At 37.2% G+C, this 17128-nt stretch overlaps 1 protein-coding gene and 1 long non-coding RNA gene across 21 annotated transcripts in view; one reads left to right on the forward strand and one right to left on the reverse strand.

The window, feature by feature from the left end:
• The window catches only part of LOC311618090, a 474169-nt gene that overhangs the window by 427287 nt on the left and 29754 nt on the right, over positions 1 to 17128 (reverse strand). Inside the window, exon 1 of one of the 4 annotated variants that reach the window (XR_014794226.1) lies at positions 10801 to 10826. The exons of the other annotated variants lie outside the window; for them this stretch is intronic. This is a non-coding gene — a long non-coding RNA (uncharacterized lncRNA). Of the gene's footprint in view, positions 1 to 10800; positions 10827 to 17128 lie in introns of those variants that run through there. 4 annotated transcript variants of the gene reach the window in all.
• NPAS3 (neuronal PAS domain protein 3) overlaps positions 1 to 17128 on the forward strand; it is an 865565-nt gene that overhangs the window by 173335 nt on the left and 675102 nt on the right. The gene's annotated exons all lie outside the window — the stretch shown is intronic.

Genomic DNA, 17128 nt, shown 5'->3' on the forward strand with positions numbered 1-17128 from the left:
ACTTCAGCTTTATAGCAGGCTCCAAAGTCCATATCAAATACTTCAGTGGTCCTGTTTCAGTACCTACTTTTGGAACATACACATGGGAATTTCATCCAAATTGTCTTTTCCTTTAAATAAAAAGAAAATGCCATGTTTAAAATACTGTGTAGGCTGTTTGAATGCCTTTAAGTGGATTTTTGGAGGAAATCATTCAGTAAGAACAGGTTTTCAGTTGAGCCACAAAGGGGTATACATCTCAATATTTCACTGAACTATCTCCATACATACTTAGCTGATAATTTAGAAGTTAAACAGTATACATGATATTTTTTGCTACCCTTGTTCTATCTTACAGGAGCTAATCCTAGTTCAGAATTGTGTGTAGTGCTTTGCATAATTTCTCAAAAAAATTTCCAAACCATTTGTTGTGGTTTAAAATGGAATAAAACATAATTGCTAAAATAAACAAAAATACATTCACATTTACACATATACATACATATATATATACACACATTATATATATATACATTATATATACATTTATAAATATACGTATATGTAACTTCTCCAACTTAATTTAATTGATGGACTGTTTATGAATGTCTTCCTTTAAAATAACTTACATTACTGAGATAAATGTTATATTAGGACAATGCTAGCTACTTGAACAAACCTAAACTTGCTTTTTCCAGAATATTCCAGCATTCATATTACTGGTAAGAAGGAAGTTGCTTCTCCTAGACATTTTAGAAACTTAAATTGATGAAAGCTATGCCAGGCTTCTAGAATCCCTGTGAGTATTGACTCTGTCCCAGGTAGCTAGAAGCAGAGAAGAGCAAGTAGCATCACCTGGGGAAGCTTATAATGGGCCAAGTCTGGAAGTTCCAATACCTGACTTCTACTCGTACTTGGTTGGTCAGAACTCAGTCACATGGCCACATTCAATAGCAAGGGAATCTGGAACCTGTAGTCTAACTGTGTACTCAGGAAGAGCAGAAAGTATTGTGGAGTACTGCCTGTGTCCAGAGTGTTTAGAAAGTGTTAATTGGTCATCCTACCTAATAAAAGAGTAACATGCAAATTAACCATCACTCCACTACACCCACCAGCCATGCCTGCCAGCCAATCAGAGCCAATATGCAAATTAACCACCACCAAGATGGCTGCAGCCACAGAGAGGTTTGGGTTTCTCTGGCAATGGAAGAAGCCAAGCTTTCCGCTGCCCTAGATGGCCTAGGCCTCCACTCAAGGATACAAAATTTCAATTATAGAAGGTAAACAATTCCAAACAGAAATGGCTACAGCCATGGAGCAAACAGGAGGCTTGGCTCCACTCCAGGCTACAAAGTTTCAATTGTAGAAGGTAAATAAATTCCAGATAATGGGGCCTCCACTTGGGTCACTGGAGGCGTGGTTGGCCTGCAAACCACCACAGGCCCCTCGCCCAGGCCGCCCCACACCCCAAGGGAACCCCCACCCTGATCCAGGACATCCTTCAGGGAAAACCATCTGGCTCCACCCATGCATCAGGCCTCTATCTTATCTGATAAAAGAGTAATATGCAGATTGACCATCACTCCAACACAGAAGAACAAGATAGCTGCCCCCATGTGGTCAAAGATCTTGCTCCAATGTGGACACAAGATGGCCACCACAAGATGACCAGCAGGGGAGGGAAGTTGGGAGTGACCAGGCCTGCAAGGGAGGGCAGTTGTGGCTGATAAGGCCAGCAGGGGAGGGCAGTTGGGAGGCACCAGGCCTGCAAGGAAGGGCAGTTGGGGGAGATCAACCCTGCAGGGGAGGGCAGTTAGGGATGACCAGGCCAGCAGAGGAGGAAAGTTGGGGCAAACAGGCTGAAAGGGGAGTAGTTAGACATCAATCAGGCTGGCATGGGAGTGGTTAGGGGTGATCAGGCTGGCAGGAAGAAGTGTTTAGGGGCAATCAGGAAGGCAGGCAGGTGAGCAGTTGGGAGCCAGCAGTCCTGGCTTGTGAGAGGTATGTCTGACTGCCCATTTTGGCCTGATCCCACCAGGAGGGTTCTTGAGAGGTCCCAGATTGGAGAGGGTACAGGCTGGGATGAGGAACACCCCCACCCTCCCACCCCTGCCCCCATGCACGGATTTCATGCACCAGGCCTCTAGTTCCTTTATAATATAAAATGATATGTAAAATAATGATATACATTAGTATCTCAGCATTATCATTATATTGCAGTGTGGAGACAAAGAAAGATCAAGGCCAGAGGGGATTGTGACTATGAGTCACAGTAAAAAAATGTTTGAGAGCTACTAGAGTTACTAGAAAGCATACTTGAGGACTGTACCTTTACTAAAGGGGGGTCACTTGCTATTTCTAAAAGTATCTACTACCATGACATAAAATAGCCTTGCTGTGGAAGGTTTACATTAACTGGGATGGTTGAGTTGTCTGTGTAAGGCAGTGCATCTGGGGTTAATGGTGTTTCTTTGAGTTACTGTGTTATGATGGTTGATTTGATTGTATTACAGAGTAGCCAAATTAGTATTTTGCAAAAATCAAGGGCTTAGATGATAATGAGGAAATATGCCTACAAAAGGACATAGATTTTTGAGAGAAAACAAATAAAAGCCTACTGAAATTAGAATTTTATTTAATATAAATTCACATATTTAATAAGCTTATAATTAATCCTTTCATTGATATTAAATACCTGAAAATAATTTGTCATAATCAATACATGATACCAGTAGTGAGTGAAAGCAACCAATTAATTTTTTAGTTTCATAACTTTCCTTGACATTTTTGCATGCCATTTGACTCATTTTTCCCCTTTCACTTTCATATTAACCAAAGCAGAAATAGCCTAATTCTATTCACTTAATATTTCTACAATTTAGTCAAGATTTAGGAGTAGATAAGAGTTATGTTTATTTACAGGTGATAACTCTGTCGTTATTTCTTTGAGGGCAAAGTTGTTATCAGAGAAGTAAACCTCAAATTTGGAGGTATAAATTTGAGTCAAATTTCCCATTTTCTCATAGAGAATCATGTTGAATGACTGCCACATAATATATTTTTGTTTCTTTTCCTTGCCCAGTTCAAATACTATAAATCACATTTTATTTTCACATATTAAAAAGAAGTTGAACATTATTATATAATAATATGGTATTATCAACATGAATGTGCAGTGTTGATACCCTGAATGGGAAGCTGGAACTCTCATTACGGGTTCTTGTTCTATAAAGTTTGAAGAAAAAATAATCATGGGCTAAAAAATTTTAAGCAAAAGCGTGGAAGTTTATTGCAAGAGTGTACAAACTTCCCCTGGGGAGGGGTCCTCAAAAGGGAATAACCCGATCTGTGAGTCCCTTTGTCTCGGGTGTATAAATGCTGGCAGCTTCTTTGTCTGTACATGCTATGTACTTTCTAATTGGACCCTTCCTCATTTCATATCTCTGTGTTTTTTCTAATTGGCCAATTTCCTCCTTTTCCCTGCATGGTATCAGTTTCTAAGTTTCAAGGCTCACCCAGTGCTCCCCTTCCCCCTTCTTCTCTTCTCCTTATCTTGCAACATTCTTCTGTTCTCTGTGTATGCAGGGTAAACAATCTGGAGGCTTGGAACTGTCTCCCCATCACTATGCATTCCTCTCCCATGGACTCCTCCCTAACTGCCTTTCCCTGCCCCTATCAACAAGTATCTTTAGATTTGAGAGTTGGGATTGGCAAAATGTACTTAAAAGACCAAAAGGATCGTTTTTAAATTTTAATTTTAATTTAAAATTAGTAAACTTATAAATTTCAGAATGTTTATTGCTAGTCTCTACTTTTCTTCAGGTATACTTGAAACCTGTATGGTTTGGTGAACCAATGTCACCCCAATATATTCAATTAAAAAGATAAATAATGAAATATAATATAAGTTAAAAAGAGAAAGTAACTATAAGTATTTTACATGTTAAACTTGCAAAATACATTAATCTTGCTATTGAGTTCCTTTCTTCCATAATCTTGGAAACTTCCTCATCAAACACTGTTCTGATCAGTTTATCTGATGTTGGAAAAGGCGAGTGTATATTTCAGATTTTTTTTCAACTTTATAGAATCTGCATATCTACCAATTAAAATAACTCTCTGCTATACATAAGCTTGTTATTTGAGTAAGATCAACAAGATGTATAGGATCACAAACAAATTCATTAATTATCTCTTGTATCCAGGGCAAAATAGAGCCTGTGATTTGAAAAATGAGTTGTTTATTTTTGGAGGGGCTGGGAATAAAGAACAATGAAACTTCCAAATAAAAGTAGTTGGTCCTCTCTGCTGTGGATTTGAAAATAGGTCCAGAAGGCTGAGCTTAATATAACATGTGGCAGGTGGCCTGCATTTGCCTGAAGAATTCCTTTAGGGCAAGACAGCTCAGCAAACACATAAATCCTTTTTTCTCTGTTATCTGGTAGCACATTTAGTTGCCATGGGGATTTTATTTATGCACAGATCCTCTGCAGTTTAGTTTGTGCCTAAAGTTTAACTGTACAGCTGTTACTATAAATGCTACATGGCAATATTTTCCAAACAGAGACCCTAGAACAAAAAGAACATTTTTTTCCCAGCATTGATTTTGCTTTGTATGTTCTGAAACATCTTAGTTAAGTATTACTACATAGCAGGCAAACTTCAGAAGTCCCAGCCAAGCAGTTGACATTGTTCATGTTACTTAAATTGTTCTAGTGCAAAGATGTTATATGAAAATGTGGCAAATATATTTTCAGTCAGGACAAAATTTGGCAAGATTAAATGAGTAGCTTCTTTTTACTCTATTTCAGGGGATTTAACCCCCCTTCTCCACTATGTTAGTTCTTACAAGAGTTTAAATCACATGATGAATAAGACGGAAATACTCCTTACTTCCACAAGTCTTTTAATACTCTTCCCCCCACCCCATTTGTAGTGGAGGAGGGAGGAAAACAAGACAAAAAATGGTGATTGCTTTCACAGCAATCAAGGGACATGTAAGTTTCTCCTGTTCAGGGCTAGGTCCTGATTTGGACTGAATTGCTTTTGGTTAGTCTTGATTTGTACTACACCAGATAAATCACCAGTGTGTTTCCTTTGTGTAAGCAGCAGGGATTGGCCAATGAAAAGGGGAACTGATGCTTTTAGACTGAATGCATAAAATTACCTCACACCATCTGTGTCACAGTGCACCAGGAAAATGATGAAAGGGGAACGTGAAATCCAGGTAAAAGTGCTCCCTTAGAAGGAAAGGAAGGCATTTGGAAGCAAAATATATTGTTCACATCTTGCTGCCCACATTCCGTTTCTGGTGTTCAATGTTGACTGTGTCAGAAAACCATCGAGACATCATCCTTACAGATGGTGCAGCTCTAGTTAGAGGGTCAACATATAAAATTTGAAATGATAAACTAAATGAGGGCCTTCTGTTTAATGCCATATATTCTTGGCATTAACCAAACAGTTTAACATCAAAACTGCATTACTACAGTAGCAATCATACCCTGCGAGGAACATATATATACGTTTTAGATATTTTCCCCCATCTTTCATAAATGGCCACCTAAGTCTGAAAATGAACTTTGATGTGATTACTGGAATAAATGAGAGATTTTAAATGGTGACTATTAACAAGTTTTGTGTACAGCGTGGATGCTATGGTCATTGGCAGCACCTCTTATGAGGGGTGATGGAATCTCTTGCCAGCCACTGCACGTTTTCAGCAAGTGTTTCATGCCACTTCTTAAGGGGTACTGGAAGACAAACATGTATGTCCCCTGTACCCATATAAGCAACGCTGATATTGGAGCATTCAGTTACCATTGTGAAGTAATTTCCTGAAAAATTCAGCTGTTTTATTGACTCATTGTGACATTGCTACTCAAATTATGGCCATTGGACCCAGTGGCATTGACATCCATCACCTGGGAGCTTGTCAGCCATGCAGAATCTTGGGTCTGCCCCCCCCCCCCCAAATAACCTAAATAAGAATCTGCATTCTTTGACACGATCCCCCAATTGATTCCTATGCTATTAAGCTTGAGAAGCATTGGTCTATGAGCCACAAAAGTGGAGCTAAAACTACTCGAAAGATTATTATGAAAGGGGAGCTGGGTTTCATCGGCTATTCTGGAACCTGCTAGTAACCCTTAGCACACCCCCCTTTTCCTTCTTCCTCTGTATTTCTAACTCACCTCAATTTTCTGAGTTCATTCTTTTCTCCCTGCAGCCCAGAGATAATAAGTGTCAGCATTGTCTTTCAGAAATATAGGTTAACTAGCTGCTACACCTCCAAGAATGTCTGGGTCACTCTCTCATGGTCCAGTCCACTGAAGTGTCCTCATGTCCTCAGGGTCTTTTCTGTGAACCCTGATCCAAAATCACAACAAATGAACCACCTGATCCTGACACATCTTTATAAATTCTCGCCCTTAAATTTGCTGTTTCCTCTTCTAGGTCTGACAAACTTTTATTAATACTTAAAGATCCAGTTCCCAGGTTTTCTAGGTGAGGCATCCAATTCTTGGCAAACAATTAATTGCCCACTATGTAGGATATAGTACAGAGGGAGGGGCAAAAGCAGGTTTACGGTTGTATGTGAAACTCAGGTTATTTTGTATAATTATTTGTTATCATATTATTTTTCATACAAATGACTGTAAATGGACTTTTGCCCCACTTTGCATAGTATTTACACAAACCCCTGATGGAGTAAACATGACACTATATCTTAGTTATTTATCTCAAGTCTGACTCCCTCACTAGACTAATTGCTCCTTGAGGACAAGAATCTTATGCAATTTACCATTGTATTCCCTATACCTAGGGGAGTATCCAGCAGGTGCTTATTAAATGGACTAGAGGCCCGATGCATGAAATTCATGCAAGAAGAGTTGGCCTTTCTTCCCCCCGCTGCCAGCACTGGCTTCCCTCTGGCACCTGGGACCAGGGCTTCCCTCACAGCCCAGGCTTTGTCCCGAAAGACTTCCAGTCTAATTAGCATTTTACTCTTTTATTATATAGGATGAGTGCCAAATCTATTTAAAAAGACACCTTTTTTCCTTTTTAGTAATCCCAACTGATTCTAAACTGAGACTTCAGGGTAAATCAGTTCATTCTCTCTGTGCCATAACCTTTCGTAAAAAATATATCTTCCTGTTCTGAAAGAATCATGTCAGATATTGTGGAAATAGGAAGGATAATAGAAGGCCAGTTATAAAGTAGGATGTGAAAAGGAAAGGGCCTGAATTGAAAAATTACCAAAACTTGAATGCTCAATTGCAGAGAAACTGGTACACTGGAGAAACCCAAGAGTGAATAAAAATACGTTCTAGGGATTTGATTATACTTGATGGGAAAATTGTATCACTCTTATTAGAAGTAGAGGATTCATCCTTCACTACATTGATACTTGCTTTAAGGTTAGAAGTTTATATTTGAAGTAATATACATTTCTGTGTGTACCTAAAACAATGTATTTTATTTTATGAGTAAGAATTCATATCCCATGGGCACAAATGATAGTACAATGCTAATAGTATTAACATAGAGGGAAATAAGCACGTTGGATTTTTCTTCAGATATGAATGGCAGTAGTTTGCATCGATTATCTTCTGTTTATATAAGTGTTTGTGCAAAAACAGCACAGGCTGCATGCAAAGGAATACATTTATGCTTTTGGATCTTCCAAACTACTGAATGTTTTTACCTTGTTTGATTTATACCTCCTGCTACAGTTTAAATTCATGTGGTATTTCTAATTTCTGTGAACATATGAACTGAAAAGTTTCACTATTTCTTTGGTAACAATAAAAGCGGGAAATTTGAACTGCATTCTTTTCTTCTTTCTTTTTTCTAAAATATATTTTATTGATTTTTCACAGAGAGGAAGGGAGAGGGATAGAGAGTTATAAACATCGATGAAGAGAATCATCGATCAGCTGCCTCTTGCACACCCCCTACTGGGGATGTGCCTGCAACCAAGGTACATGCCCTTGACCGGAATCGAACCCGGGACCCTTCAATCCACAGGCCAACACTATCCACTGAGCCAAACCGGTCCCGGCGACCATCACCTTTCTTTAGAAAATTTCTCAAACCTACTTTGGAAACTAACAAAAATAAGGATAGTAATGTCTGGGATGAAGCCTTGCCATGGAAATTAATGACATTTCTAATTCCTACCCAATTCAAAAGCTTTTTATTTCTAATCTATATTTTACAAAACAAAGGTCACTAAATGAATGTTTTGGGTTTTGATTCTAAAATAGCTGTTATCAATAATGTTGGGCATGGGTTTTAAGGAATCTGTGGTTCTTAGAGGTCTCAGCCTGAGCTTATGCTACAGCCAGGTACCAACTTTCCTAACCTTATTTTTTACTGTGTCTTGGGAAGGAACTAAATATTTAATTGCCTATAGTCTCTTAACACAAAGCTGGGCAGGTCTGAAATGTCCTTTAAATATAAAGGTAATTGAGATGGTTAAGGGCCAGCAGGAGAAAGGAAGTCTGAGCGGAAGAAGATCCAGAATAAAACAATTTGGGGCCATTTACTAGAGAAATGTAGAGAACTGTTGTATTTGTTTGTTTTGAAGAAGTCAGTGATGGATCACTTAGAGATTTTCACTGTGGAACTCTGGATAGTAAAATCACTAGGATGAAAGGTTTGGATTCAGTTATATAGAAGATAAAAAGCAAAACACAACAAAATGAAGTGATACTTGGCAAATTAACACTTTGGGAGTATGTGCTATCTTTGGGGAAGTATCTACAAAAAACCTGAGAAACCCTGGCTGGGCTATCACTGCCACATAGGGCTAGGATTCCTTTTGTTTAGAATGTGAAGGACTGGCAGAAATAGTACTGTCAATGCTCAGTGATGGTGTGTTTTAGCAGTTCCTTAAGAAAGTCATTGAACACATTTGGGGGTATGGGCTAGAGCAGTGGTCAGCAAACTCGTTAGTCAACAGAGCCAAATCTCAACAGTACAACAATTGGAATTTCTTTTGAGAGCCAAATTTTTTAAACTTAAACTTTTTATTAACGCCACTTCTTCAAAATAGACTCTCCCAGGCTATGGTATTTTGTGGAAAAGCCACACTCAAGGAGCCAAAGAGCCCTTCCAAGGTACCATCTTGGAAGCCATTAGGAAAAAGAAACAATTAAAAGTCAAACAAATTTGGTTCAAGAAGCAAAGGAACTGCCTATGTTAATAGGATGAAGAGGAAAGAAGAATATACACTTTTCTTCCTCTAAAATATTAGCTTATTGAGAGCAAGGATTTTTTTTTTAAAAAAATATATTTTTATTGATATTTTACAGAGAGGAAGGGAGAGTGATAGAGAGCTAGAAACATCGATGAGAGAGAAACATCGACCAGCTGCCTCCTGCACACGCCCCACTGAGGATGTGCCAGCAACCAAGGTACATGCCTTTGACCGGAATCGAAGCTGGGACCTTTCAGTCCGAAGGCCGAAGCGCCAAACCAGTTTCGGCCAGAGGCAAGGATTTTTAAAAAGAAGCATTATTGTTGACAATATTACAGATGCCCCCTTACACCCTCCCCCCCATTGACACCCTTCAACACATGCCTCTCTGCATCCATGGGCTGTACACATATGCACATAAGTCCCCCAGTTAATCTCTCCCCATCCTCCTACCCCAAGGCCTGTATCTTCTTTGACTCCTCAGTGCCCAGCCCTATGTTTCCCATATAATGGACACTTACTATTTAATGAATTTATGAATGCATGAATCTAATTAATGGATTAATTAATTTAATGAATTAGAGAATTAAGTTTGTTAACAAATAATTTTTATGAGCATCCAAAGGAAGTCAATCATGTATGAAATTTTATTTAAGTTTAAAGAAATGTCAAAATAAAATTTTCAGGAAACAGAATTTTAAAATTCAATAGTCAAGTTAAAGGATTAATTGGGGATAATTTCTCAGATAAAATTATGCAAGAAATACTGAGAACATGTTTTCTGCTTAAAATACTATTAAATATAGAGGTGGTAAGGATTTAGAAGGGAAGAGGTTGATAAATTAAAGTGTCATATATGAGAAAAGGCAGAATTTATAAGTGAGGATGTTACTCACCTCTAAAGTTTATAGAGAATTGACTTTCATTGAAATATTTCCAGAGGTCCCCAGGGTGTGTTCCTCAAATGGGAAAGGATAAATGCCCATGAAACAGTAAAACATAGTCCAATGCTTTGTTTCATAAATTAAAGGCCCAGCATGTGTTCAAACCCAAGATATAAAATATGTGTGGAAGTATTATGGTGACAACTAGGAGTAGGGTTTAGAGGTAAGAAACAAATCCTTAAACTATCTCTATTAGAAAAGAGAATCGCAGATGACTTAAAGAAAAGTAGTAATGTTATTAGATAAGTTATTTAGTCACTTTTCAGTAAGAAAATATATTACAGAACATAAAGTGTTGTTTTTTGTTGATTTTTGGGGGGTATGTGTGGTAACATCCATTCAGATTATCATTGATTTGGGCAACATGCTTTGTAAGAGCATTGGACACAAATGGCAACTGGTGTTGCTAGTGAATTAGAAAATGATAAAAGTCACAAGAAGAGTCTCCACTGAGCTTTCAGCTGTATGTATGACCTCTGGAAACTCCATGTGAAGTTAACTGCAGAATTTAAGTGCCATGTAGCATGCTGGTTTTAAAAATACAGCCTTCTAGTGGTGATCAACTATTATATTAAAATTTAAAAATTAATGGAAGCTTGGCCAGTGTTATGCTTTTCCTTATATTTTCTTAAGTCTTTGATGTCAGCCACGCCTTACCTACTTGCAACTGACATTAGAGGACAAAAAAAAAAAAAAAATAGACTAAACAATATATGGTAAATTGCATACACCCTTTAATTCATTAGAGTGTCTATTCCATGCCATAAGGCTAACATGGAACACAGTGCATGCTGCCTCTGTTCTCTGAGCTTAGTCTAGTAGTGGTCTTAAAGCTTCCCTGTGCTCCAAAGTTTCCTAAAAATATTAGAAATGCAGATGCCCAGACATTACTCTGAGATGGTTTCTGTTAGGTGGTGTTGGGGATGGAGAGGAAGGTGGTGGCAGCCTGGAATTTCTGTTTATTCATATACTTCGGTGATGGTGATGCATGTGGTTTGAGGAACACACAGACTCATTGGGCTAGTGGAAGATAGAGGATGACTGCTCTGCTGGAGAAAGGCAGGAAGTGGGCAGGAGTGCAGAGCAGAGGTGTCTGTTCCTGGGGGTGGAGTTGACCTTGGAAGGATTCTACCAGTAAGAGGCATCAACTTGGACCAATGATGGATGGGGAGGGCGTGGCCAGGATGAAAAGGCTTGGGTGGAGAAACTAAAGGGAGGGAAAGGTGGCAAAATAATCCAGGCAGAAGGAAAAAAGGTAGGAAGACTGACTATGGTTGGTAGGCTCCTCTTGCATTTAACATTGTACCAAGGTTCAACAATCAGGTGCTGAACAAATTACACTTACAGCTAAAGATGAGGCTTGTTCCCAACTGGAAAAGCTTGTGGTTGGGGGACAGGTACATAATCATGTAGTTTAAATGATTAACATTTATGAAAGACTTGGTGGTTACAAAAATACACATGTAAGCTATGAGACAATAAAATATATAGCACTTTCTTCACCACCCAATATAAAGGGCCCAAACCTTGGCAGTCCTGTTGAAGTTGCCTGGATTTTCCATCATCCCATCTCCTACTGAGACCTCCTGATTTTTTTTTTTTTTTTTATTGTTCCCTGTTAATTTTGTAAACTCTAAATAAATAATTTGGGGCAGATTCTTTGGGATTTCCTGTATTAACATCATATCATCCTTGCATCACAACTTGTTTTTTTAGTTTCCTTGTTTCTGACTTTAAATGGGATTATTTTGATATTTAACTACTAAGATTTGCTATAGTTTTTTCATTGATATTTTTCATTTAGTGAAGGAAGTCTCCTTTTAGTTTGAGTGGGCTAAGATGTGTTTTGTTTGTTAATTGTGAATTTGCATAGAGTTTGATCAAGTGGTTTTTCTGCATGTATTTATGGTATTATTTGATTGTAACCTTTAATCTATTAATGTGGTAAATTACAATGAAAGATTTTTCTAATATTGTAGTCTTGGAATAAAATCAACATGATCATGAGATTTTTCTCTTTTAAACATTGCAGGTTTCAGTTTCCTAAATTTTTGTTGTAGTGATGTTTTTTAAACTTTATTTTTATTGCTGACACTATCACAGCTGTCCCATTTCCCCCCTGCCTTTGCTTACCTCTACCCAACATCGCCCTTGTCTCCCCATTGACTCACTGTTGTCCCTGTCTATGGGTAATACATATATGTTCTTTGGCTAATTTTGTCATTTATTGGGATTTTATAAAGAGACACTTTTTAAATGGTTTATTAATGGTCATATTCTTCTCACTTAAGTGAATCTCTTATATCCTTAATATATAAAAACAGGAATTAAATAATTTTACCAGTGGGGTTGGTTGGGCCTTGTAGGCCAACTTTTGTTAAAAACTCTTTGACAGTACACAAGTTCTGTACACTAGTTTCACCTGAAAGTTATAAGCTTGTTACATCTATTAAATATTAAGCACACAGTGATTTAAAATATAGCAGTCATTAGGATTTGTTCATAATGTTGTTCAAAATGTATGTATTCATTATTGAAAAGATACATCAACTGGGGAATAGATATAGTCTTGCTCTGTAGATTAAGGGATTTCCTCTCCATGGACCTATGCTTTGCCCGTGTCCAAATGCCTTCTCAGATCCCACCATTAACCAGTGATTTCACCCCCTCTCTTTGCTCAGTTTCTTGACTGGTTTCCTCTTCTCTGGGTTGCCTCTGTCACATTTCTTTGAGGTTCTTCCTCAAAACATTCCATGCTGCAGAAAGAACAATAGTTTGCCTCTGCTCCTTTACAAAATGAGTTCCCGCTCTTTGCATTTTATAGGTTTTGGCACTTATTACCTTAGAAACTTGGCAGATCCTGACCGCAGAAACAAACATGGCAAAGTTAGAAAGCTTCCTGAGTTCTCATCCTGTTGGTCCCTAGTTCTTTATTCTTTTCAGAAAAGAAAATGGAAAATCCGGGGCTTTCTTATTGAGGATGTGGCTCATCTCCCTAAATCCTTACTCCATAAATACAAGCAGTTTTCTGGATCCAGTAAAATATAACTCCTTCTCCTTCTTCCATGGTAAATCCAAATTCTCAAAGCAATAAATAGGCAATTTGTGTTCCTAAGAGTCACCACTAAGTGATGCTTAAGTTTACAAGTTTCTTCCCAGACCAATAAATATCTGGCCTGGATCTTTGCTCATGTATCAATTTAAATGGATACCACCTGTGATGGTAGCAGAGAAATAGGTAAAATTTTGCTTTGTAACAACTCTTAGAAATATACAAAGTTGTCATGGTTTAATGTCAGCAATAAAATTTATAGTTATTACAATGTGAAAAAGTACATAAAAATTACCGTATTTTCCGGTGTATAAGACGACCCCCTAATTTTACAGTTAAAACATAGGTTTAGGCCTATATTCGCTGTATAAGACTACCCCCCACTTCAAAGGAAAGACTTACTTTGCCATTAAGATCTGCAGGTAATTTTTGTGCATTTTTGGTCTTTTGCCCCCGATTTTCCATTGATTTTTTTTTGTTTCAAAAGTCGTCTTATACGCCGGAAAATACGGGTAGTTATCTGAAAACCTCACTTACTAGTAAATCCCAGTGATACTCTTTTTTTAGTGAAAGGTTGGAGTTAACAACTAAAATTATTGAAGAATGAGCAGAAGTAAGAAAAAAATAAAGAGAAGGATAATTAATTGCCAGGGTTCTTGTCCCAGCATTAAGAAGGGTTCAGCAATCTGGAGAAAGGCTGTGCATAGATTAAGTGAAATGAAAAGATAGTTTTTAAAGGCATTGGGAGAGTGGGGGATGTCAGAGGAACTTCAGCTAAAGGAGTTAAAGACTTCTCCTTAATTCAGGACCTTTGCTTTTTATTAATACAATTTGTCCTAAGGCAAGGTGGAGATAATACACTTCAAAGGTTAGGGTACTGAAGCATTGTCAGATTGGGGAATAGCCTACAGCTGTTCAGGTGTTTGGTTTACAGGAGGCAATAACATGTAGATTAAGATGCCCTGAGCTGTCTGGCAGTAAACAATCATCCTATTCAGGTCCTGGGAAGTGCCTTTCCAACAGGTAATTACATATGTGACTCAGCCCTTGTTGAGCCCCCAAGTTTCATCAACCTTTTGATAAAACTCTTGTAATTATGACATGCTGGAATTGGCTCCCGACAATTAATCATTTGGTTGTATATACTTAATACTAGTAAAAATGTATAGCACATCTGTCTAATCAAGAAATATTTGTGGGATTTAGGTGGAATTTTTTTTTCAACTAATAATGTAAGTTAAACCCCATTAGAGGAGACCTCTAGAGATTTTTCCATTCTCAGATACTAGAGTTTTCTGTTAAATGTTGCTGCTTAAATAAGGTGTTATGAATGAGTTAAAAACATCTATAAATATGTCCATTTTTATGATGAAAACAATATTTTGAGCAGATGTTTCAAAGAAATTATTTGGAATTATGATTTTTGTGATATATTTTCTTTAAAGTAGTGGAGGGGGTTTGGATTAATATCTGCATTAAGATTTTTCATCCGATTCCATCCCCTATAAATGAGTTCTCTGAATTTCTAATCTCTATATTTTCACAGTTAAAATGGTCAATGTTGGGTCCTCAATAAATGTTTGGAATGAAATAATGATTTAAAGATATTGTTTCTATAAGGCGATGTCGTTCTTGTCTGTAGGGTGAATTATTTTCAGTGGGAGTGCCTTCTCAACAAGAAAAGTTGGTTATATTCACATCTTATGGAATACTATGCCAGAAAAGCCTTCTTCATGTGTGTTCTCATTAAAATGGGAAATGGTTAATCCTCATCCTCCATATGCTCTTTTTTGTATACTGGCAATCTCTGTGTTAATCACTTTGAGTCTTATTCCAAAGAACCCCAACCCAATTAGGTATATTTCATAAAATTTTCTCCAGCTCTTTGTAACCTTGGGAAAAGCACAACAGGAAGCAGAGCCAGATTTATTGCCTCTGCCCTGGAGATAACTGGCAGGTCCCTGCAGCTGAGGGCCCAGTTCTTCATTGCAATCTCATTGATTGGGCCACACAATCTATAGGGTACTTCCCGTTTTTTAATTCCATGAATCTGAACAAAAGGATATCATTTATTAACTTATCTCTTTTCTAATGATGAAACTAGTAACAAGGAAATGAAGAAATCATTATGAAATTGATGTTCAGAGACTTATGGGCCCAACAAATGTAAATATCACTTGAAAGTTTATCTAAAAACCATTGCAGCCATTTCCTGAATTAAAGAATTTCATTTTTTATCACTGCCTTTAGGGCACCTACTCTTCAATTTATAACCATAAGTAGATCTTCTGCATCATACTTTTTATACTCACAGGGATTGGGAAAGTGAAGTATGTTTATGAGCTTATGAAGAAACCTAGTTAAGTTGCCAAATATGTTAATTTTTTTATTTTTTTATTTCAACACACAAGTTAAAAATGCCCATGTGATTTCAGTCCACTTGGTTTTTACCAATTATAGCAGGTTTAAAATTCAGCACCATTATAGCAATTGTATTTAACTGGCAAATTTTGGAATATAGCAGGTACATCCTTAATCTGCAGGAGTGCAAATGGGTGTGTAAATAAATTTATATGTCCAGAACAATTATTTATCCTTCGAAGCTAAGGATTTTAGTTACTTTGTTTGAACAAATAACATATGAATTACTAATTCGGTCAATTAGAGAATGCAATCATTATTGTTCAAAGATATTTTAAAAATAAAATTTTAGAGTAGTATTTTTAAAACTCCTTGAACTAAGACTGATCTATTTTATTCACAGTTTCATGGATAAGCAACAGGTCATACCATCTGTCTTTACTATGCCTCCCTAATGTATACTTTTGTCACTTTTAATTTAGGATGTTATTTTTTTCCCCCACACTTGACATAGAAGTGCTACTGTTTGCTAAGTATCTATGTGTGACTTTTTTATTTTCTGGTACAGCAATTGTAATTGATAAAATAGTAATGGAAGTATGTTCATTTTATTACATTTCTTTAATGGTCAATCATTTCTTGAAGGCTGTCACTGACCATGGAAGAGGATTTGTTTTATCTTTTCTTTAAATGAAATACATTTTTTTCAGTTGATTTTTCTGTGGAATCTGCTTAAAATAAGTTAATAATTTACTTTCTTATTTAGTCTTTTACAGACTTAGACCCAGCTTAGCAGGCATGAGCCACCCTTAGGGCAATGTAGGGCTTGCCAGTGTAAGTGAAGATATTAATATGAGAGTGGATGAAGGGGAAGATGATTGGCCTTTGAACCATTTGATTGTTTTACTTTCCCTTGATATAAAATAAATACATGAATACATTAATTAACAATAAGTAAAATAAATTAAGCACATTGTAGGCTTAAAGGTCCGTGGTATTTCTATTGTCTCTGAGATTGCTTTGAAGTTAATTCCACTTCATGGTAGGATCTTCATTCTTATTTTGCAATTACACTGTGTGATTTGGAATGTTTATGCCATTTGTAGGGGGGCAGGGGAAGGCACAGAAAACTTTATAACAAGTGAAAAGGGGGATTATAATTATTATCTTATGCTTTTAGGAAGAGTTGGCTTTCTAGTAAATTCAGAAAAAGAGTTTTTGAATCAATGCAAATTTTGCTGGTATTTATTATTATTCAATATCTTCATTTTCTAAAAACACTAAATATGTAAGTGGAACCCATGTAAATTAATCTCATTTTGTACATCCCCTCTTTATACAGCATCTCTCCCTTCCTGAAATTCTTGTAGGGGAAGCAGCCTGAACATTTGGAACTTGTGCTATACGAAGCCGTGAGAAATGCATGCAGGGCAGTCTTTCACTAAAGCCTTCTCAGCACGTGGGTTATTCTCTTCTTAAAGATGTCCAGAGAAGTAACCATCATCGGGGGGTCAGTCTGTGCTCTCTATTAAGATGAGCATTTATTATCTGGTGCGAATCCCCCTAGTTAAGTTCCCTTGCTGTCCT

This window comes from Pipistrellus hanaki, assembly GCF_964339955.1.
Source record: "Pipistrellus hanaki genome assembly, chromosome: 1".
In the NCBI taxonomy this organism is placed as follows: domain Eukaryota; kingdom Metazoa; phylum Chordata; class Mammalia; order Chiroptera; family Vespertilionidae; genus Pipistrellus; species Pipistrellus hanaki.